We start from the raw sequence: 24215 nt of genomic DNA, 5'->3' as shown, positions 1-24215 counted from the left end.
ATTTTCCACACTCACTATATTTAAAAGACTTTTCCCCTGTGGGAATTTTCTGATGTATAACGAGAGCTGACTGATGGTAAAAGGCTTTTCCACACTCAATACATATATAAGGTTTTATTCCTGTGTGAATTCTGTAATGTCTAATGAGAACTGAATGCTGGTAAAATGCTCTTCCACACTCACAACAACCATAAGGCTTCTGCCCCGTGTGAATTCTCTGATGTATTACGAGGACTGATTGCTGACAAAACGCTTTTCAACAATCGCTACATTCATAAGGTTTTTCTCCAGTGTGAATCCGAAGATGACTAATGAGAGATAACTTATGGCAAAAAGCTTTTCCCGGGCCCGGCGCGGTGGCGCAAGTGGTTAAAGGTCCTCGCCTTGCACCCCCGGGATCCTATATGGGCGCCGGTTCTAATCCCGGCAGCCCCGCTTCCCTTCCAGCTCCCTGCCTGTGGCCCGGGAAAGCAGTCCAGGACGGCCCAAAGCTTTGGGAACCTGCACCCGCATGGGAGACCCGGAAGAGGCTCCTGGCTTCGGATCAGCATATTATCGGCCCGTTGCGCTCACTTGGGGAGTGAATCATCGGACAGAAGATCTTCATCTCTGTCTCTCCTCTCTGTATATCCGCCTTTCCAATGAAAAAATAATAAAAAATAAATCTTTAAAAAAAAAAAAAAAAAAAAAAGCTTTTCCACATTCACTGCACTCATAAGTCTTTTCTCCGGTGTGAATTCTTTGATGTGTAGTGAGGGCTGACTTCTGGGAAAATTTCCACATTCAACACATTCATAAGGCTTTTCTCCAGTGTGAATTCTCTGATGTGTAATGAGCGCTGACCAACTGTAAAATGCTTTACCACACTCATTACATTCACAAGGTTTTTCACCTGGGTGAATTCTCTGATCGGTTATGAGGTCAGTCTCACTGAAAAAGGCTTTGTCACACACACTGTGTTCATAAGATTCCTTCCCTTTTTGAATTTACTTATGTGTATGGAGTACTGAATTCCTATCATTAGCTTTCCCATGCTTATTACTTTCATACGATTTCTCTCCAATGTGAAGGATCTGCTCTCTAATTAATTCTGACTTACATTCATTGCACATATACAAATTGTCTCCTGTTTCAGTTGTCTGTGTGATTGTAAGGCAAGATTTACAGCTGAAAGATTTTTTACAATAGGAACATGTATAATAACTTTTTGCAATATGACTTATCTGATTTACTTTGAGGTTGGTTTTGTATATAAAAGATTTGTCCCTATTGAAATGCTCATGGAGTTTCTCTCCTGAGTATGTTTGCTGATGCTTGCCAAAATAAGGATTGTAGAACATCTTCTCAATCAGAATTGGTTCTGTTACAATGGCAGGTGGCCTATCACCTGAGTCTTTGATATAAACTTTCTCATGCATAATGAATATCTTCTTCCCACTGCTGAAAGTTTTCTTGTCGACTCTGTGCTCCAAACATTGCTGACAAGTGTGCATCTTGTCATGCTGAGATTTTCCTCACTTTGGAGTTGTTTCTCAGGTACATTAGATGCACGTTTTTTCCCAAATGGCTTTTCATCAGGCTTCCTAGAAAACAACACATTTTAAAATAAATTATGGTGTTTTCCCTTTTACCTTTCACTCAGTGATTTTGAAAGTAAAACTTTCCTATCTGCAACTGATTCTAAGTTCTTATACTAAGCTGAGGAAAGAACCACTGAGCTTTCCTGTTAACATTCACCCTGGTGACTAACATGGAGCTTGAAGATTTCTGGTTCTTAGAGGCATGTGGCTTGATGCAACAGATATAACTTAACAAGTTTAGCATGCTTTTTCTTCAGTAAAACTGAACCTGTGTAAATGACTCTCAGCATCTCATGACTCCATAAATGTAGAGCACCTCCAGCCCCAGAGACTGTCCAGCTTTGACTGAACCTCCAGACAAATTTTATTTTCATCGGGGGTTGATGGATGGAGATAGAAAACACAGCTGTTTAGGACATTCGATGTTCCAACCATCAATTGCCTATTTGTTCTTTCCTATCACTTCTGACTGTCCTTTGGGAGCAAAGCAGTGGATGTGTGCATTTGGAAGAAAACTGGAGGGAGACTGAGAGTCTCTGAAGGAGCTACTTTTCTACATGACTTGAAACTCCCAAGGCTAATTTTAAATCACAGCCACCTGACAGATTACCCAAGTCTCAAGATCCTCTTTTCATTTTTTAGGTTAGTTTTTCCTCAGTGAAGGATGGGCTAGATTCATGGCACCCCCACAATATTCTGTTGGGTTTGATCTTTTGATGTGACTCATGTGGACCTTTGGCTGACACCATTTACACATCCCAGATCAACTAAAAAGAATCAAACACTTGTCTTTTGTCTCAGCTCTATCACCCATGTGGCTTCAGACCTCTGAGATCTGAGGACACATTTAGCTGCACTGTAGGAGCTATTCCCAGCGTGCTTAAGAGGTCAGCAATGGAAAATGTCATCCCCACAGGTTCCCACCCAGACAAGGAAAGGTCAAGGAACACTTAAAAACCAAAGACCCGAGGAGAGAAGATGGCCGACGTAGGAGGAAGGCTGTGAGAGAGCGTCCAGTGAAAGAGGGATAGAAAGTTACAGAAGCAGCAAAGTGGAACAGCAGGGAATCGCAGGGAGAGGTCCGTGAGGCTCCCTGGGACAGTGTGGAGCCAAAAAGATCCACACAACTCGGAAGAACAGCGAGAACGGAGCAGGGCAAAGGTAGAGAAACCGACATCCCACTCCAGACCTGCTGAGTCACTTTTGAAAGCGGCCTGACGGGAGACGCGGACAGCCCGGAGGCGGGGAGATCGGGCGGACCGTCGCCGCCGGCGGGAGGCGGAGGCAGACTGCAGCGGCCGGACGTTTGGTGAGCCGGGGGGTTGACGTGGTAGCCTCCGCATTCCTTGACCCCCTACTGAGGGTCCAGCCTCTGAGAACGCGGGGCAGAGAGACTGAAGCTGTCGGGTTTATGCCTTGGGAACTACGCACAGTGGTGTTGGCGGCTGAGGGGGCACCAGGAAGGCGCCTCAGATGTTCCTACACTGAGAGGGCCAGTGCGTCTCAGTGCGCAGAGGCTGCTGGTGAGGATCTGGAGTCCTCCAAATCCTGCCTGGTGGAAGCGCGATAACATCGGGAAGACCCTGGTCGCTGCGCCGAGCGGACTAGGCGGCCCCGCCTGCAGCAGCCGAGCGGATTAGGCGGCCCCGCCTGCAGCAGCCGAGCGGACTAGGCGGCCCCGCCTGCAGCAGCCGCCTCCACAGCGCAGGTGTCAGATGTCAGGGGAGCTTTGAAACTTGGGAAGTGTAGCGCTGTGTGTCCCCGACACGCAGGTACCACTCCCATAGGGTGAACTGCTCACCCCTCGCCTCCCACCCCGCAGTTCTGAGCGTGGGCGACCCACCAGGAGAGCTCTGAAAACTCCTGCATCACACTGACACGGTGCGAACCTGCCGTGAAATAATAACAGGGCGCCTGGGCCACTCCCCCGCTAAGGGCCGGTGTGACAGAGCCACACAGGAGCAGGGGCTCTGAACACCCACACACCACGAGTGGTGGATTCACTGCACAAGAGCCACGCCTGGAAAGTGCCTCACCCACAGTCCCGTGTGTGGGAGACGCACCAGGTGGGCTCTGAAAAACCTTGCAGTCCCTGACACGGAGAACGCAGGGAGAAAGCACATAAAACCTTCTAAGTCCTGTGGATTCCCGTGCAGGGGGCACACCCAGAGAGCGCCTCCATCCCTCCACGCCCTGGGGTGTCACACCTGTTGAAGAGGTGCCCAGAGTGTGCCTGGAATCCACTGGGCCCCCAAGGTGGTGCTCTTCAGCCCCGGGCCCTGAGAACGCACCAACGGTGCCTTGAAAATTACCACGCCCGGCAACACCACGCCTGCAGGCTCCAATCTCTACAGGAAAGCACCTGACAGCCCCTCAACACACGGGTTCATTTGCCACACCAGAATACACCAACGCAATGGGAAAAGCCACCAGAAAGAGCTGTGCTCCAGATGAAAGAGCCAGCACCCCACCAAACATGGGCCAAAAGCCATTATCAATATCGGCGATGCGAGATGAAGACATGGACGTGTTACCAGCAAAGGAATTGATGAAAATAATGCTAAAATTTCTCAGAGACGTGGACACAAAGCTGGAAGACTACCAGAACCGCATAATCACCGAAATACAACAAATCAAAACCAAACTGGATGCCCAAGAGAATAAGATTGAAAGCCTCATCAACAGAATAAATGCGGCAGAGGAAAGGATCTCTGAAACAGAAGACACACAAAATGAAAGTGCCCAGCGAATTAAACAGCTGGAGACAAACCTCAGCAAAACTAATAAAATGATGCAAGAGATGAAGGATTACCTTAGAAAACTGAATATTCGGATCATCGGCCTCCCTGAGGGAGTAGAAAGAGAATCTGGGATGCAAGCAGTGCTTGATGAAATTATACAGGAAAACTTCCAAAACACTTGGAACACGAATCCACCCCGCATACAGGATGGACAGAGAACTCCCAACAGACATGATCCAAAGAGATCCTCACCCAGACACACGGTGCTCAGGTTCTACTCCAATGAAGACAAAGAAGGAATCCTGAGACAAGCACGAAGTAGAGAAAAGATCACATACAGGGGAAAACCCATCAGAATCACTGCTGACTTCTCCGAAGAGACCCTACAAGCAAGGAGAGAATGGACAAAGATCTTCCAAGTCCTGAAACAAAACAACTGTCAACCAAAAATAATCTACCCAGCAAAGATCTCATTTGTATATGAGAACGAAATCAGATACTTCAATAGCAAAGAAAAACTAGAAGAATATGTCTACACAAAACCAGCTCTGCAAAGTCTCCTTAGAAATGCACTAGTCCCGGACAAAAAGGAGGCAAATCACAAACAAAGCTGGCAAATAAGAAGGTCTCCAAACTAAAAGCTGCACAAACAAGACAACTACATTGGCAACAACACACACACAACACAATCACATGGCAGGGCAAAATTGCAAACTCTCAATTTTAACTCTCAACACAAATGGTCTAAATTCACCAATCAAAAGACAGAGATTAATAGAATGGATCATCAAACAAGACCCAACCATCTGTTGCCTACAAGAAACGCATCTAACCAGAAAGGATGCAAAGAAACTGAAAGTGAAGGGATGGAAAAAGATATTTCACGCCAATAGACGAGAAAAAAAAGCTGGGGTAGCTATCCTAATTTCAGATGAAATAGATTTCATTCTAACTAATATCAAAAGAGACAGGGAAGGCCATTTTATACTGGTGAAAGGAATGATCCATCAAGAAGCAATCACCATCATTAATGTTTATGCACCGAATCTTAATGCACCTAGTTACGTAAAGCAATTACTTACAGACTTAAAGGAAGACATAGACACCCGCACAATTCTTGTAGGCGATCTCAACACACCTCTAACAACAATGGACCGGTCCACGAAACAAAAACTCAACAAAGAAACAACAGAGCTCACACAAACAATAGAACAACTAGACTTAGTAGACATATATAGAACTTTTTATCCTAAGGCCACAGACTATACATTCTTCTCAGCGGTGCATGGCACCTTCTCCAGAATCGATCACATGATAGGACATAAAGCGAATCTAAACAACTTCCAAAACATTAGTATCATACCATGTACCCTCTCAGACCACCATGGGATGAAACTGGAAATCAACAACTCAAAACTCCCCAGGAAGTATAGGCACTCTTGGAAATTGAGCAATATGCTATTAAACGAACAATGGGTCAGAGAAGAAATTAAAGATGAGATCAAAAAATTCATGGAAACCAATGAAAACTCTGATACAACATTCCAAAACTTGTGGGACACTGCCAAAGCAGTGCTAAGAGGTAGATTCATTGCAATCGGAGCGCATGTCAAGGCCCAAGAAAGACGCCAAATACAGGAACTAACCACACACCTCCAGGATCTGGAAAAACAGCAGCAGAAGAGTCCCACGCACAATAGGAAACAAGAAATCATCAAAACAAGGGAGGAGATAAACCAAATAGAAATCAAAAAAACTATACATAAAATCAACAAATCAAAAAGTTGGTTTTTTGAGAAAATAAACAAAATAGACACTCCACTGGCCCGATTGACCAAAAAAAAACAAGAGAAAGTGAGAATCAATAGCATTAAAGATGAAAAAGGCAACATAACAACAGACACTGCAATCATTAAGAAAATAATTAGAAATTACTACAAAGAACTGTACTCCCACAAATTTGAGGACCACCAAGAAATAGAAAAGTTCCTGGACTCCCACCACTTACCAAAACTCAGTCCGGAGGCAACTGCAGAATTAAATAAACCCATAACCGAGGTAGAGATTGAAACAGTCATCAAGGATCTCCCAACGAAAAAAAGCCCAGGCCCAGACGGCTTCACTACAGAATTCTACAAAACATTCCGAACAGAACTAACCCCAATCCTCTACAAGCTCTTCAAAACAATAGAGGAGGAAGCAACCCTCCCAAACTCATTCTATGAAGCCAACATCACCTTAATCCCAAAACCGGACAGAGAACCATCAGAGAAGGAAAACTACAGACCTATCTCTCTGATGAACATTGATGCTAAAATTCTCAACAAAATCCTAGCCAATAGAATTCAAAAAATCATCAGACAGATCATTCATCCGGATCAAGTAGGATTCATCCCTGGAATGCAGGGATGGTTCAACATTCGGAAATCCATAAATGTTATAAACCATATCCAAAAACTGCAAAACAAGAACCACATAATAGTTTCAATAGATGCAGAAAAAGCTTTTGACAAAATCCAACACCTCTTCATGCTAAAAACTCTAGCCAAAGTAGGCATAGATGGGAAAATCCACAACATAATTAAAGCAATTTATGAAAAACCCAACGCCAGTATCATACTGAATGGAGAAAAGCTAGAACCCTTCCCACTGAGATCTGGAACAAGACAAGGGTGCCCGCTATCACCACTGCTATTCAACATAGTCCTAGAGGTACTTGCAGAGGCCATAAGACAAGAAAAAGAAATCAAAGGCATACGTATAGGAAACGAAGAAGTCAAGCTTTCACTATATGCAGATGACATAATCCTATACATAGAAAAACCAGGAGAATCAATACAGAAACTGCTAGAACTTATACGAGAGTTTGGCAGAGTGGCGGGGTACAAAATTAACGAACGAAAATCAACAGCCATAGTGTACGCAAATAACACCAAGAAGGAAGAAGATCTAACCAACAGGATACCATTCAAAATAGCAGAGAGAAGTATGAAGTATTTGGGAATAAATCTAACCAAAAGCGTAGGAGACCTATTCGAAGAAAACTACAAACTATTTAAAAAGGAAATTGAACAAGACCTCAAAAGATGGAATAACATCCCGTGCTCCTGGATAGGCAAAATCAATATCATTAAAATGTCTATACTACCACAAGCAATATACATTTTCAACGCAATTCCAGTCAAATTGCCCAAAACATTCTTCACGGAACTGGATACAATGATTCAAAAGTTCATCTGGAAACACAAAAAACCACGAATAGCTAGAACCATCCTGAAAAATAAGAGATTAGCAGGGGGAATCACAATCCCGGACCTCTGGACATACTATAGAGCAGTGGTTATCAAAACAGCCTGGTACTGGCACAAAGACAGAAAAGAAGATCAATGGAATAGAATAGAAGCATCAAAAGGGAACCCACACAAATACAGCCAATTAATCTTTGACAAAAAGACCAATGATAGCTCAAGCAAGTGGGAAGGCCTCTTTAGTAAATGTTGTTGGGACAACTGGCTGATAGCCTGTAGAAACAAAAGGATAGACCCACATCTATCACCATACACTAAGATCCAATCTACATGGATAAAAGACCTAAACCTACATCCAGAAACCTTCAAACTCTTGCAAGAAAATGTAGGAAATACACTGCAAGACCTAGGAGTAGGTTCCGACTTTCTAAGAAGGACACCAAAAGCAATAGCAGTTGAGAACAGAATAAACAAATGGGACCTCATCAAACTAAGAAGCTTCTGTACAGCAAGGGAAACAATCAACAAAGTAAAAAAGCAACCCACAGAGTGGGAGAAGATCTTTGCACACGATATAGGCGATAGGGGGCTAATTTCCAGGATATACAAAGAACTTCAAAACAACCAAAAAACCAAAACAAACAAGCCACTCAAGAAATGGGCAAGGGAAATGGGCAAACATTTCACAAAGGAGCAAGTCCAAATGGCAAACAAACATATGAAAAAATGTTCCAGCTCCCTAGCAATAAGGGAAATCCAAATTAAAACATCGATGAGGTACCACCTAACACCAGTAAGATTGGCCCACATAAACAAGAACACCAACGACGCTTGCTGGCGAGGATGCGGGGAAAAGGGAACCCTACTCCACTGCTGGTGGAGCTGCAAATTGGTACAGCCTTTATGGAAATCAGTCTGGAGAACACTCAAACAACTCGGAATCTGCATGCCATATGACCCAGCAATAGCACTCCTAGGAATATATCCAAAACACCTGTTTTACGACAAACCAACATGCATCCCCATGTTCATTGCAGCACAATCAGTAATTGCAAAAACATGGAAGCAACCGAAATGCCCATCAATAGAAGATTGGATAAGAAAGCTTTGGTTCATCTACTCCATGGAATACTACTCAGCTGTTAAAAAAAACAAAATGCAGTTCTTTGTGGCTAAATGGGCACAACTGGAAACTATAATGCTAAGGGAAATGAGTGAATCCCAAAAGATTAGATACCACATGTTCGCCTTGATTTAACCTGTAATTTATTGTTTGGTTGTTTGTTATTTTTTGAACGTGTCATTGATGCTGTCTCAACCCAGATGTTTCGAAGAATGGAACTTGCATTATTTTTAACATATTGTTTACCCAATACTATGTCAATTAATTCCATAATGTGGTATATTGATACTGAGGCCTTGTTGGGGCTTTTAACCGACCGGATCTTTACTCTGTTAGACCTATCTTCAGACCATAGAAGGTCTCCCCAGGAGGCCACTGAACTTATCTGGACAATAAGACGCTGAACTTTATGCTAGGCAAGTGTTTGCAAGCAATGAATCTCAACTGAACTTGAACTATGGTTATGCAGCAAGGTGGAGGAATCCACCATGGGGGGAGGGGTATGGGGAGGGGTGGGGGGAATCCCCAGCGCCTATAAAACTGTACTACACAATACAGTGTAAGCAACAATAAAACAAAACAAAACAAAAAAAAAAAAAAAACCAAAGACCCTTTTGAAAATTTTGAAGTCTCTCCCTCTTTTGTTTCAAGAAGAAACCCATCGCCTGGCTGTGTTACAAAAGGTGCTTTTCCATTCTCTCTGCTCTCTATTCTCACCTCACAGAAAATAAAACTTTTCTGCATGCAAAGAAAGAAAAAGGAAATAAATTATATTTTTCATTTCTTTTTGTATGCTTTTCCTTTCATATCATCAGTTTCAATTATGGCCAAAGCTTTAATTAAGTAATTTTCACAATTCATCTCTATTTTCATAATATGTTTTTTTGGTTACAATTTGCCTGAAGATTATTTCTTGACTTTCCTGATTATCTCCAAGAAGACCATTCTTTTTGATGGAATCTGAAAGGAAAAATCATAACCTTATCCATGAATTATCTCTAAGTATTTCTTTTCAAATGCTCAAGGAAAGCCAGTGAAGTTTCTTGCCATTCTAGTTCATCAGATTTTAATATTAGATACTGCATATTTGGTTTCCAGCTGGCAAATTTTAACTACTGAAGATGTCAGAATAAAGATGTCAGAATAAAGCTGCACGTGGAGCCTGTAGAATGCCTGTGCTGACACATGACATCAGCTGTCATTTGAGAACAAACATAAAAAAAAATAAAATTAGAATGCCAGTCAACATTTACTATGCTATGTTCCAGCATCCTCCTGAATGTGTTGAGTTACCTGGAATTTGCTGGTTTACACATTTTGATTCTTGCTCCAGATTGAAGATCTCATCAGGCTTTATAATTCTGTACCCTGTTAATGGGAAATGATACAGACTGTGTGAAATCACTAACTTGGGGAACTTAGGGATAAAAGCTAGGTTTCAGGATCTGTGTCATAGAATGGCTAATATGAATTATTCTGTGACACATATATATTCTTTATAGCCTACTACTTCTACTAACTACTAAACTGTGCAAACTATTGTTTATTTGGTTTTTTGTTTGTTTTTTACTTTGTCAACTTTTACAAAAGTGTTCAGCTTGGACATGACAGAATCTCACTCACCCAATGACAACAATTACTATAGGTCTCAAGTATCACATCCCTGTATAGGGTCCTCTGAGTACTATCCATATACTGCCATTCCTCTTGGGTAAAGTCCACAGCCACATCTTCCAATGACATCAACACCTGTAACAGCACATGTCTCCTCAGTTCTGGATCACAACATAGAAATAGTGATAGAGCATTCCATGCATATTCAATTTGCAACTACTATGGACACAGCTTAATTTACAATCTAAACAGCATCAGAGAGTAAAAACAAAATGAAAAAAATCTTATCCTGTATAACTTTTGCAATTCCAAAAATACAATAGAATGTCCCCTATGTTTCTGTATCTCATGTTTTTCTCTAATGTTTCTGGTTCTAATTAACTGTCGAAGGCATTGTTAGATTACTCTTGCAAGTGGAAGACATGGCTCAGCTTGTCCCTCTGTTACTGCCATGCTGTGTTGCAACTAAATTAGAAAAATAATTTTAAAACTGGGTTAAAATGTTAACTTAGTTCCTGTAATAGTAAGCTAAGTATTTTACAACTGTCATGCATTCCCCCATATTCTCTTCCCACAGAAAGTTTTCTAATTAAAATGGTGTGTTTGGAGCCGCTCTCATTTCTTGTCATTGAAGAAGGGGAAATTCTTCCAGATCACTTACTTATAGGTTTAGGAGTAGGAAATGAGTCTGTTCTCTATTGAAAAACAGAATCTGTATCCCTTGGTGTCTCATTTTCACTTTTCTAAGGGATAAGACTATAAGCTCAGCTCAGTATAACTGAATAGAAAGATGACAGTGTATACTCTCATGTATGTTTAATTTGCATCTTCTATGGATGCAGGTTAATTTGCACTCTACCTACCAATATAGCATAAAAATAAAATAAAAATTCTTCTGCTGTATTTTTTGCAACTCTGAAGTTACAATAGAATTTTCTTATTATTGTGTAACAGATTGTTTCTCTAATGATTCCCTAATGCATTCATGTGTAATCTAGGCATAAATTTATACACATGACCTAAATAACATGTTAGATTAGATAAAGAAGACATGCTTGATACTGGACAGAATGAGAAATTTTTAAATATTCCATAAATTTTGTTTTTGCTCAAGCATTGTGAAATATTTACAAGATCTTATAAAGCAATAATAATAAAATTCAATTTTCTTATTCCAACTTGAGAAAAGTGAAACATTGGAAATATTTTAAAACTGAATTTGCTCAAATGAGTATATATAGCCTATAGCTCATACTTGAATTAAACCAATCTATATTTCTCTATTTTCTTTTTTGCATTTTTCCTTTTATAGTTTTGAGGAGTACATATTAAAATTATTTCTGCTTTATATTTGTTTTTTTTGTGGGATAACACTCAAAATAAAGTTTTTATTTCAATATAGTGAAATACATAGTAGGAAAACAAATTGCAGCTTCAATCAGAACCACCTTATTGTAAAAAATAGCCAAGTCTCAAACAGTCACAGGCTTCCAATTGTACTGAAAATATACATGTAAGGCAAATGCCATGCTGTAACAAATACTGTCACTTCTGAATATGTTTGGAAGTCTTTTAACATTAACCAGTTATCTGTTTTGTTTCTTTGTTTGTAGTTAATTATTTGCTTATTATACTATAAAAATAGAATTAATGTTAGGTTATACACATAATTTTAAGAACAGAACACTTCTTTTGTATCCTCCTATTTTTCCATTACTTTCGTAAATATTTGAGACGTTTTACATTTAATTGCACTCAATATCTTAATTTTTCATTAGTAATATATTCAAAAGGAAAGTAAAATAAACATAGTTAAACAGGAATTGGATGTAGATAATGAAATGAAATAAACATAATCGGGAGGGCATCCCAGTACCTATGGAATTGTATCCCATAAAATAATGTAACCACTAAGTTAAAAATAAATTTAAAAAAAAAGAAATAATCATATTCATTAAAGCTGCAGTAGAATACCATCCTTCACTATTTGTTTCACAAAGATGCAAATCAGAGTGACAAAATTACATTTGCACCAACACTGATAAACACAGGTTTTTCTTCCGTTTGTTTTAGTTGCTTTGGATTCTTAAGCTACTCTACATTATAGTATATGTGATTTTTGTATTTCTGTATGCACTGTATTTCACTTAACTTCTGACAAGGTGACTGCAACCAACAGAGTAATATCTAGTAGGCTGAGTAGGTGTTGGAATGATCAGGATGACACACAGGTTAGTATACAGGTGCCATGTTCAGGTCACCTCTGATAAGGTTTCTTTGGGGTCTCTCCAACTGTTCAATGGACTCAGAACTGCAAATATGGTAAAAAAAAAAAAAATTACACGATCTGTCATCACATCACAGAATGCATGTGTCAGAAATGGGTCTCCATGGTTGCTGAGGCCTGTGAAGTGGACAGCATGCCAAGATGTTCATGGAGGACATGTCAACAAGTTCATAAAATCCTGCAGAGAATATTCAGTACCATGGAAGCCAAAACAAATTGGACAGCTCTACCAGACAAACATCTGTGTGAGTGGAGACTCTAAAGTGGACTACATGGACTATGTCAGCCAATGGACCTTGGAAGGATTTCCACAACCTTGGAGCAATGAAATCAATAGTATGTCATAACTATTAAAACCACTTAAGCAGTATCCGTGGAACATACTCTACATCAGGGACCCTGGGAGACATTGGGTTGTCTTCTGTCATTCCTGGATACTGAAGCAGTTAGGTAGCTGGAAACAGTCAGTTCCCCTTCTCTCCACAATTTCCCCAGATATCAGAACATAAAAAGATTGGAGATGGTTGTCTCATTCATTTCCCTCCATTCTTTGACTCTCTCCACTCTAATTGGCAGTCCAAATGAGCATGCACCCCTCTCAACTATGTAATTATCAAAAAGAAAATGCATTTATTATTAAAAATAAATAAAAATAAACGTGGTGAAAACCAGAATGAAATTTCATTTTATCTTGCTGCGAGTGTAAAAATGTGTTTTTGGAAAGAACAGCATTAATATGAGACACTCTGATGAAAGCAAAGAAGATTCGGGGGCATGTGGGATGATAGCCAGCAGCATTAAACACCTGTAACACAGATTTCAGTAGATACCTGGGAAGGTGAAATCTAAAATGCTTCCCAAATCTAGTAAAAACTATAAGCCTAATAACTCAAAAAGCCCACACTATAAATCATAAGCTCTATAGAAAAAAAATTAAGATTTTCTAATGAAACATTTTTTTCAAATTTTGAGGATTTCTGCCTCCCTGCTTTTTAAGTTACTTATTTGAAAGCAAGAGGGGTAATGGGGGAGAGAGATAGAAAGACAGAGGGAAGGAGGGAGCGAAGGAATGAGTGAGAGTAGAAGGGAGAAAGAGTGTTTGGAGAAACAGAGAATAAGATCTTTTATCTTTCAACAACTTAAATGGCTACATTAGAATTAATTCACTTTATGGTTCTTGGATTCAGTCTAGCACAACAGTTACAGATATTTGCAAAATAAGCCAATAACCCATACTTCTCTCTTTGCCTCCAAAGTAAACAAATCTCATGTGCTTTACAAATATCTGTCATAAGAACTTAAACTGCATGTCATATTTGGCAGCAACATATATATAAAATCTTCAACAAACAAAGACATGTACTGTGTTTTACCTAATCTGTGATAACTAACACACTAATACCAAAACATTGTAACCTTTATGTGTAAGAGATTTTTGAATTTAATTATTTTGTACACCCTCACTTGAGCAATAATAGATTTTTGTTATTTGCTGCTATTACTATTATCTCCTTCCCATGTGTGGATATAACTATCAAATGGAGTATTAAAGCTGTGATTGTGAAATGAAGCCACAATTTCCTATTGTAATAGTAGAACAAAAAAGAGAAAAAAAAGGAAGGCTGGGGGGTAATCTAGGCAAGAGCAATGGTAGAAGAGGAAAGTATTACTAAATTAAAATCTATTTGCTTACATGTAAAACTTATTCAACACATACAAATATATGTCTATGTATGTATTTATGCACACTAGAAGTATTACATGGCAACAAATAGACAATACTTTACATTATTATGTAAATACAATTACATTATTATGTAAATGTGCCCAAAATCCAAGACCAAAGAGATGAAACAAAAAACACACAAGAGACTCAAAAAATATGAATGGTTTAGAATATTTATATTCATTTTATAGTAACGAAAAAAAATAAGCTGATAAAAATTTAATGGCAAACATAAATGACAATTGTTATGCATCATTCTGTGGAACCACAACATATATTTATATGCTGAACCACAATTCAAAAATGCAATCTCTAGAGTCAGCATGAATGTAGGCTAATCCTGCACTGGTGGTACAAGCATCCCATAAAGGCAATAGCTCATGTTCTGGCTTCTCCACTTCTGACACAGCTCTCTGCTTACGGCCAGGGAAATCAGCAGAGAATAGCTCAAATCCTCATACCTGGTTTCACATTAGCTAAGTTTTGGCAATTACAGCCATCTCAGGAGTGAAGCAGCAGAAGGAAGACTTCTTTGTCTCTCCTTCTCTCTCTCTTTAAAATATGCCTTTAGGTTAAACCAAACAAACAAACCAAAAAAAAACTAAGAAAAATCAAGAGACTGGTATGGTGGCATAATGAATAAAGCCACTGGCTACGCACTAGCATCCTGTATGGGCATTAGGTCATGTTCAATTGCCTCACTTTGATCATGGTTCCTGCCAAGTTTGTGGAAAAAGCAGCCAAAGATGTACCAAGTGTTTGGGTCCCTATTACCACCTATGTGGGAAACCAACAATATTCTAGTTCCTGCATTCAGCCTGAATCAGCTGTAGCCCTCGCATAAATCTGGGTAGTGAACCAATGGTTGGAAGGACTCTCTCTATCCATCTCTTTAATACTTTCAACTAAACAAATAAATGTCTGAAAATATTTTAAGGCACACAAAGACTACAGGATCTAAAACCCATAATAATAATAATAAAAAGATTGTATGGAACTAAGTCGCAAATCATTTTTTAAGAATATTTTAGTATGGTTAGTAGTCTAAATACTATGTGAGGAAAAGGAAAAATTAGAAGGGAAATCAGAAAATACATTTAACAAATTCTATCTTCACAATGGCATCATAAGTAGATTGCAATCCTCAAAAGCTTTCATTCATACATTATAGCACATTAAGTGTCGGCTAGTTTTAGGAATTTGTTTAGCCAACATTACTAAGCATACTTGGAAATTGAAAAAATCATTAACATCAATGGATACTATAGCTACTAGATAACCTCAATTTAATATGTGCTGGGGTCCATGCAGTAGATGTGGGGGACATGAGGGGGTGAAGAGTGTTCCATTGCAGGTAGGGCCACGAGGAACTTCCCGCTGTTCGGCAGGGCCCACCCAGCGGATGTCTCTACAACCACCTGAATGCAACTCCACCTTCTTTTGCATGGACACTGGACCGCCCTGCGGAGGAATTCTAATCCATCCTGGCATTTGCTACTGCGAGGTTAACCTTTTGCTCAGCCTGAGCTTGGAGGTCAATGTCTTGCAAATGGGGCCTTTTATCATTCCTATTATCTTGACTGTCCCCATTGAACCTATGCTAATCAAGGGATCTCAAATGGGGCCCTTTTATTATTCCTATTATCTTGACTGTCCCCATTGAACCTATGCCAATCAAGGGACCTGTATTTAGGCTTTCATTCTTTCCTTGATCTTTAAGTTCTCCTTTTCTTTGTGATACAAGATTGAGTTGTAGGATAAGAATCCTAGCAGGAACTTCTATTGTTTCTAAGTAAAACTAATGGCAGAATTATCCTTAGAAATACCCATTTGTTCATGACGTAAAAAGTCTGAGCCAGAATTTGACTGATTTTGTATAAATAAAGCAGACAGCTTTCCCGCATTGTCCATTATGATCATGAAGTCCTAGTAGTCTGTCTCTTTCTTTCCTCTTTACGCCTCATCCACGCACCCTTCTCGAGTTCCAAACTCAGCTGGAGCTGGACTCCGGCAAATATGTGCATTAGTTTCCAAACATACTAATTGTGAATTGGAAAATAAGAATATTATTGGCAAATTAAGGCTAAATAAAGAGTAAAAATCATAACATGTGCAATAAAAGAAAATGTTAAAAAATATATAACCATATCAAGACTCTTTAAAGGAGTTTTTAAATTCTTCTTAAAAACGCACTTTTAGGGCCCGGCACGGTGGCACAAGTGGCTAAAGGTCCTCACCTTGCACGCCCGGGATCCCATATGGGCGCCGGTTCTAATCCCAGTAGCCCCGCTTCCCTTCCAGCTCCCTGCCTGTGGCCCGGGAAAGCAGTTGAGGACGGCCCAAAGCTTTGGGAACCTGCACCCGAGTGGGAGACCCGGAAGAGGCTCCTGGCTTTGGATCGGCATAGTATCGGCCCGTTGCGCTCACTTGGGGAGTGAATCATCGGATGGAAGATCTTCCTCTCTGTCTCTCCTCTCTGTATATCCGCCTTTCCAATGAAAAAAATAATAATAAATCTTTAAAAAAAAGCGCACTTTTATGAGAAAATATTTGGAACTCATACAGCACAGGATATCATATACTAGGAATGTAAATATGTTAGAAAATTCTATAATTCAAAATCAATAATTTCCAAAATGAAGAAAGAACTAAACAGACATTTCTACAAATAAGATAATCAAAGGGCTTATTAGTACAAGATGTTCAGCATAATAAAATGTTAAGTGAATTAACATGGCAATCATAATGAGATAGCACAGTGCATATATAACAATATTATTTATTTTAAAAGTTCACAGAAAGCAACAGAAATTAAGAATCAATGTTGTAAGTGTAAAATGATGAAACTAATACAGAAACGGTCAAGGGCTACAGGAAGGTGGGTGAGACCATTATTTCCACATTCTCTTTTTTCCTTCTATCTGGGGAAAGGGTGCAGGTAAGGGGAGGAGACACACCCAGCCTCTGAACAGCTCCTGTACTTGGGATGGGGGAGAACCAGCCAATGCCATCCCAAGGTCCCCAGTGTGGGGCATGCTTTGAGGATTCTGCTCAAGATTTTGATAGTTCAACAATTCTGAATTGCTGCATATCTCACCACTCCAAGCACGATGAAATCGTTACAGAATGCATTGGCTAACTTACTCCACCTTAGAAACTCTGTTTTCCCAGATATTCACTGCCAACACTTGGCTGGGGTAGTTGATCAAAACGTTCTGTCCTCCATCCTGTTATGGTACCAGGTGTCCCTGCAGGCTCCAATGTACAGACATATTCTCTACTTGCACCGGGAGATGCTATCCATAGCTTCATCTAAATCTCTAAGACGACCCAGGTCTGACACATGTCCTCCACAGTCAGGCCATGGAACTGCATTTCTCTCCACGCAGGAGTTCTGAGTCCAGCAGTTCAGCTGTTTCAGTTGTGGAGATCCCAAAAAACCATCATCTGAGATGATCCCAAATGTGATTCTTGTCTGTCTGCCAAATCAGCCTAAGCACAAGCTAGTAGTTTCAATTGCTGGGTCAGATCTGGCTGCAGGCCTGTCTTCTCTCTCATACATGTCAATGGGCACTCAAGCCTAATTCAATCCAATCAGCCCCACCATCCAGCCCCTATTGTTGCTGGTGGGTGCTAGCCTCTGTCTAGCCATGCGTACTCCTAGTACTAGTTCTCATGCTCACCAGTCTGAGTGGCAACTCAAGAAGGAGGAGCCCACTCTTTCATTAATGAACCCATTCCCACTCATGGATCTTATACTCTCCATCTGATGCAGTTTAGCTTGACAGAACTGGTCCCCTGTGGTAGCATCTGCCTGCTGATGCTGCAGCAAAGTCCAACCTGTCTTTTCCTACATTATTAGAACAGTCAATCCTGCCTGGCTTTCCTCCAATCCAGCTCACATGGATAACAGGTATTGTAGCCTTGCCTGCCCTGGTCTGCTCCCTCTCGGGACTCATGCTCACCAGTGATAGTGGTCCAGCAGGTGGCCCCCACAACACCCTACTGGTTTCACTTACCACCAGCCAGGTCTCTCATTTGCAGGTTGGGCACTGCAACCCAGTCTGGCATGGCCTGACTCACCTTGACATTTGCCAATGGGTGTTATACCCTGATCTGGCCTGACCCCTCCCAATTCCATCCCACCCTGGTGAAGATTACAGGCTAGACCAGCCCAGCCGACTCCCAGTAGCAGTCCTAATGTGAACTGGCTGATATTGTGGCCTGACCTGACATGACACACACTTCATTCTGGTGCTCAGATTTGCCAGTGGGTGATGCAAACTGGATCAGCCTTGCACTTCCCTGACCCAAGTCAAATGTATGCTACTGGGTACTGATACTTGTCCTGGTCTGGGCTGCTCCCTATCGTGATTCTTGCGCTCATTTGCAATGGACTGTGTCCTAACAAAGGAGTTTCTCAATCTCCTCCATCAGAACCTCTCCCCATGCCAGAATACGTGGCACACTCATGCCAGCCCTACTTATTCCACCTCCTGTTCTAACAGAAACAGTGGCCTTTCCTGACCAGCCCTCACCAATTCCAGTTCTTGTTCTTTGGTACAAAAGCCCAGCCAGGCCTACTCCACACCCAGACACAGGTAACTCTTGGCTCATCAGGGGGAGAGACCGAGCCCAGCTTTTCCTACACCCACCTTGGTTCTCATGAGCACCAGCAGCTCAATTTGGCTCACCCTAGTGCCACTCCACATCTATTCCAAGGGACACATCAGCCATGTCCAAACCAGACTATAGCCCTCACACCGACCCTCTTGCTCACCAATGGGAACTACATCCCAGCCAGGGCATCCTCTTAGTTCCCCAACCAGGGATGTTCCCAGGCTCAGATCTTGGGCATGCCAATGGTTGCTCTGATCCAGATTGGCAAAGACCCTCACCTGATTTGCAGTTTGCATTTGGATGTTGTAGGAGGCTTGACCCAGCCTATCCCCAGTCCTAATTCTCACTGTCGGGTGCTCCAACCTGACCCTGGTCTATCTGCTCCCATCTCTGAATCATTCAAACCAGCCGATGTGATAGCCTAGCACAGCATGACCTGTAATCCAGCCTGGTTTCTGCACTTGGTGGTGAGCAAATATTTGCTCAGCACTCCTGGTCTCCCTGTCACTTTCCAAAGTGAACTCACACACTTGCAAATGCATGGAGCTACCTTGCCTAGCCTGTCCAAATCCCAGGCCTGGACTGCCCTAAGCTCACCAGTGGAAGAGTCTATGACCCACAGAGGGAATTTTCCCAAATTCCTCCACTTGCCACACTCCCATACCCTGATCTCATGCATGCCAGTGAGTGCTAGGCCCTTACCTTGTAATACCCTGGCTCTCCATCCAGGTCTTTCTATGAGTTGGTGATGCTGTGGCCCAACCCCGCCCCCAAAAAACCCTGTTTTATGGTGCGCACGATAGTGCTGCAGCCTGGACATGCTCAGCCTTTTCTCAGCCCCATTACCCATGAGAGATGGCAGGTACCATCGTCATGCCTAGCTCAGCCCATCACCATACCAACTCTTAAGCTAACCAGTGGGACTTATATATCCAAAGGATTGGGCCCTGTAATCCCCCACAGAATCTACCCACAAACATGGTTCTCTCGTTAGTGACACAGAATTGCCTAATGACACATCCCCTGTTCTGACAGTCAGGTACTGTGACCTAGTCCCATAAGAAAGGCCTCCAGTCAAGCTTTGGAGTTCTGGAGTGTGGTGGTCAGCAATGTTCCATGTTAAGAAGCTCAACTCAGGACTCCCATGTGGGCTGACTTACACTGTTCTTGCAGGCTTTCCCCTCCAGACCATCAGATTTCATTCCCTTTACTTACCTGACAGAGCAGTATCCCTGTCATTGGAGTCATTCCTAACCTACATGTATTGTGGCCTTATCCATGGATGTCTCTAGACAGTAATTTGTCACCCCCACGTACCCAGAGCTCACTGCCAGGTGACCAGCAGGCTTAATCTGAGCCAAAGTGGCTCTAGCCACATTTAAGCTGCCATCACTATGAGTTCCCAGCTAGGGAGCTAGGCTGTCCTCTAACCCCTTCCAACAGCCAAAAGTGGCCAGTTCAGGCCCACTCCAAGCCAAGATGGTGGCAGCCATCTTTAAGCAGCCAACACTGTGAGTTCCTGGTATAGGAGCTACACTCCAACCCAACTCCACTAGTCAAAAGCAGCTGGTGCAGTGTAAGTTCCCGTTTGAGTGCCCTCAGCCAAGATACCACCAGCCGCATTTAAGCAGCTGGTGCACAAATTCCCAGACTAATATATTAGGGTGCACTAACCCCTACCATCCAAAAGCAGCCAAGGTTGTGGAACATCCCATAACATGCCCAGCCTGAGCCAAGCTACTGCCAGCCACATTTAAGAAGCAAGCACGGTACTATTCCTGGCCTAGGATACTAGGCTCTGCTTCCTAACACCAGCCAAAAGCCTCTCTTTCTTTTAAATTTGTCAGTATCTGTGAACTGAACTGTGGTATGATGAGCTGATTTTCCCATATGGGTCCATTTGGTTACCTGGATACTCCACTTCAAACCCAGTTTCCTGCTTTTGTACTGGGAAAGCAACATAGGATCGCTCAAGTCCTTGGGCACCTGTGCTAATTTTGGAGACCTGAAAGAATATTCTTGCTCCAGGATTTTCATTGGCTTAGCTCTTGCCATTGCACCCATTTGCAGAGTAAACTTACAGTCATGAGATCTCTCTCCCTCTTTCTCTGAAATTCTGCTTTTCAAATAAAAATCAGAAACCATGCAATATCAGCCAGCCCTGTGGTTCAGCAGAAAAAGCCACTGGCATCCCACATGAGCATTGGTTTATGTCTTGAATGCTCCACTTCTTACCTGGCTCCCTGGTAACAGGCTTGGTAAGGATGTGGAGGTGAATGGCTCAAGCATTTGGGTTTCTGTAACCAAGTTGGAGAACTGAACAAAATTCCTGGCTCATGGCTTTATATTGGTTCATCTCTGGTCATTCTGGTTATTTGGGGAGTGAACTAGCAGATGGGAGATTTCTCTGACTGTTTGTCTCTCAGTGAATCTGCCTTTGAAATTAATAAATCTCAAAAAAGAAAGAAAGAAAAAAGAAAGCAAGAAGGTAGAAAGAAACAAAGAAGAAAAACACCCAGCAGCACAAAATGGAATCGTGGCACGGCCAGTTGAGCTATGACCTGCCCCACTTGCGATCCATTTCTTCATGGGCAACAGTGAAAAAATGGCTCAAGTATTTGGGTGGGAGACTGATATGGGAGACTCGGATGGACCTCCTGCTTCATCTGTGACATGGTCCAGCCCTGACCATTGTGAGCACTGGGAGAATCACCAGCAGGTAGCAGGCATCACTGTCTCTGTCTCTCTCCTCTTTCTGCAAGTCAGTCTTTAAAATAAGCAAACAAACAAACAAACAAGATTCACATAAATATGTAAAAGCACATGTAGCATATACCATTCCTTACACATTCATTTAGTAGTTCATTAAGTCTCCAAATGCTACTAGGCACCACTCTATTTCAAAAATTCCAAAAAAAAAAACCCCAAAGTTGAAAACATATTCATTTTTAAATATTTGATAACTTTTGCTATTGCTGAATGTTCAGTACTAAATGGGTACTAAATGATTTTCAATATATCATGTATAAGATCAATAAACACCATCTCAAACTTGGTATCCCACAATAATTAATATATTTGTAGTTTCCATTTGAATCATGTAATAAATGTCTTGATTATGGCATAAGAAAGCATGGAAGGAAAGTTTCAAACAAGTTTGACAGCTGTAATGTCTTAGTTGTGACAGCACTACCTTGTTTCAAAACTATCACAAAGCTCCTAAAACACAAGGTAAAGCAAGCTGAGAAATGAAGAAACAACTTACTGAAGGAGAGTTTGTGTTCTCCAACCTGGGAAGCATGTAGTGGTCTTCAGGGCTACCCCTGGAAGAGAAGGTACAGAGAGGGTGTTATGAATTGGTCTTGCTTGTCCCTAGTCTCCTTTGTAGTTCCTACTGTGCTAAGTAATGTCAAGGCAGGAACCAGACCCAATAGCTGGAGAAGCAAAACCTGGGCAAAATTAGTGCTTTACAATTGCTGGGAAGGCTTCCCTGAAATAGTTATCAATAATTTTAATAATTGGCCATGATGAAACTCAAGATATCATTAGGCTGATGTGAACATTTACTACTTTTTAAAAATATTACTGCCAAACACTAAACTTATCTTTTCAGCACAAATAGATTTGACATTTCAAAGTACCATAGAAAAAACAATTACATTGTCACTAAAATTTGTATTACAAGAGTCAAGCATGGTAGCCTAATGTCTAAAGGACTCATCTTGAATGGTTCAGGGTTACATATAGATGCTGGTTCGTGTCCCTTTGGCTATACTTCTAATTCAGATCCCTGCTTGTGGCCTGGGGCAGCAGTTGAGGATGGCCCAAGGCCTTGTGGGAGACCTGGAAGAAGCTACTGACTTCAGATTGGCTTAGCTCTGGCCGTTGAAGACACTTAGAGAGTGTATCAATGGACAGTTCTTCCTCTCTGTCTCTCTTCCTCTCTGTTTATCTAATTTTCCAATAAAAATAAGTGAATAAATCTTTAAAATTTTATGCTACAGTAAAATAATTGGTGGTATTAATTATTTATCTTTTTCTACAGATCAGCCACGTAAGACTCCATATAAGGACATCTATTAGAACACTTCTTGCTCTTTATGCCAAAAATCTTGTGGAATGCAGGCATCTTTCAATCACAGTAATTTTGTCCCATAGGAAAACAGATATAACACATATTCATTCTATATAACTTTCTAGTAATTGTTCCAAATGAAAGATTCTTACTTCAATGACAGTTCCCACTTCCTCAACCCTCAATGACACTTAGTCACTTTATTTGCCTTCACTCATAGGACATCCATAAATATGACAGCAGCATAATTTGAAAAGATTATACTTTACCTCATTACACAGCTACATTATGGAAGCAGCCAGAGAAAATCATTAGACTTGGAGAAATGAATATCCTGATATAGGCAGTTGGGCTGCTGCTTGGGAAGGATCACATCTGATACCCAAATGACTTGTTTATGTCTATAACCTATTTAACACTTTCAATGCAGTACCCTGCTATTGTAGCTAGAATACAGTGGGTGGGTTCTAAGAACCACCTGGCAAACCTAGAAGAATACTTGTTGCTGGACTAAGCATGACAGAGCCCTGACATCTTGAGAATGAATCAACCAGCTGATGGGACATCTCTCTGCTCTCTCCAATCTATCTTTCGAATCAATATGGTATATATAAAATAATTGCAAAAAATACACCATATATAAAACTGCATATTTTAGGTTACTTTGTGGGTAACAAAGAATTACATTTCAATTTCATTTAAGACAACTTCACAAAGATGTTTCTATTATTGACGTTTTTGCAGATATTTGGACACTCTGTTTTGCTCATATTAAGAAACTTTATTAATACTAAATGATTTATATATTTTAAAATTGATTGAAAATGGATTCATTCTAACACCTGCAGTATTTCTGATTGTCATCAATGGATAACTGCCATTAAATAAGGAAACTCCGCATCATAAACCTATGGAAAAGGAAATAATTAGTTATGCTCAAGGAAGTGTCCTAAAACAGTGGGGTCTTTTAAAAAATTGAATAAATTTCCTGAAATGGATCTCAAAAGTAAAAAATTGTGTCAAATGACCTGTGGAAACATCAAGAATATCACTCAAAGTGTGAACTAATATGCCTGAATTAGGGACTCCATTGTAGATCAGGTACAACCATACCCATGAAGTATAGCCATGCTAGAATATGAAAATCACATCTGGTTTGGCAGAATATCTCAGCTCACTGGGGAGGTTGCTCAACCAATAC

At 41.0% G+C, this 24215-nt stretch overlaps 2 long non-coding RNA genes across 2 annotated transcripts in view; both read right to left on the bottom strand.

Annotated features, from left to right (window-relative positions):
• Nucleotides 1-880: 880 nt before the first annotated feature.
• On the bottom strand, nucleotides 881-22264 carry LOC121146956. The gene is made up of 3 exons (XR_005882313.1): nucleotides 22205-22264; nucleotides 9986-10060; nucleotides 881-1583 (listed from the first exon to the last, which is right to left on the bottom strand). It is a non-coding gene; the product is annotated as an uncharacterized LOC121146956 (long non-coding RNA).
• A 506-nt stretch (nucleotides 22265-22770) lies between these two features.
• The window catches only part of LOC121146939, a 39277-nt gene continuing 37832 nt past the window's right edge, over nucleotides 22771-24215 (bottom strand). Inside the window, exon 3 of the long non-coding RNA XR_005882309.1 lies at nucleotides 22771-22891. This is a non-coding gene — a long non-coding RNA (uncharacterized LOC121146939). The remainder of the gene's footprint in view (nucleotides 22892-24215) is intronic.

This window comes from Ochotona curzoniae, unplaced genomic scaffold (genome assembly GCF_017591425.1).
Source record: "Ochotona curzoniae isolate NIBS_2020 unplaced genomic scaffold, NIBS_Ocur_1.0 contig_1399, whole genome shotgun sequence".
Taxonomy (NCBI): Eukaryota; Metazoa; Chordata; class Mammalia; order Lagomorpha; family Ochotonidae; genus Ochotona; species Ochotona curzoniae.
This window is presented reverse-complemented; position numbering and strand designations above follow the sequence as displayed.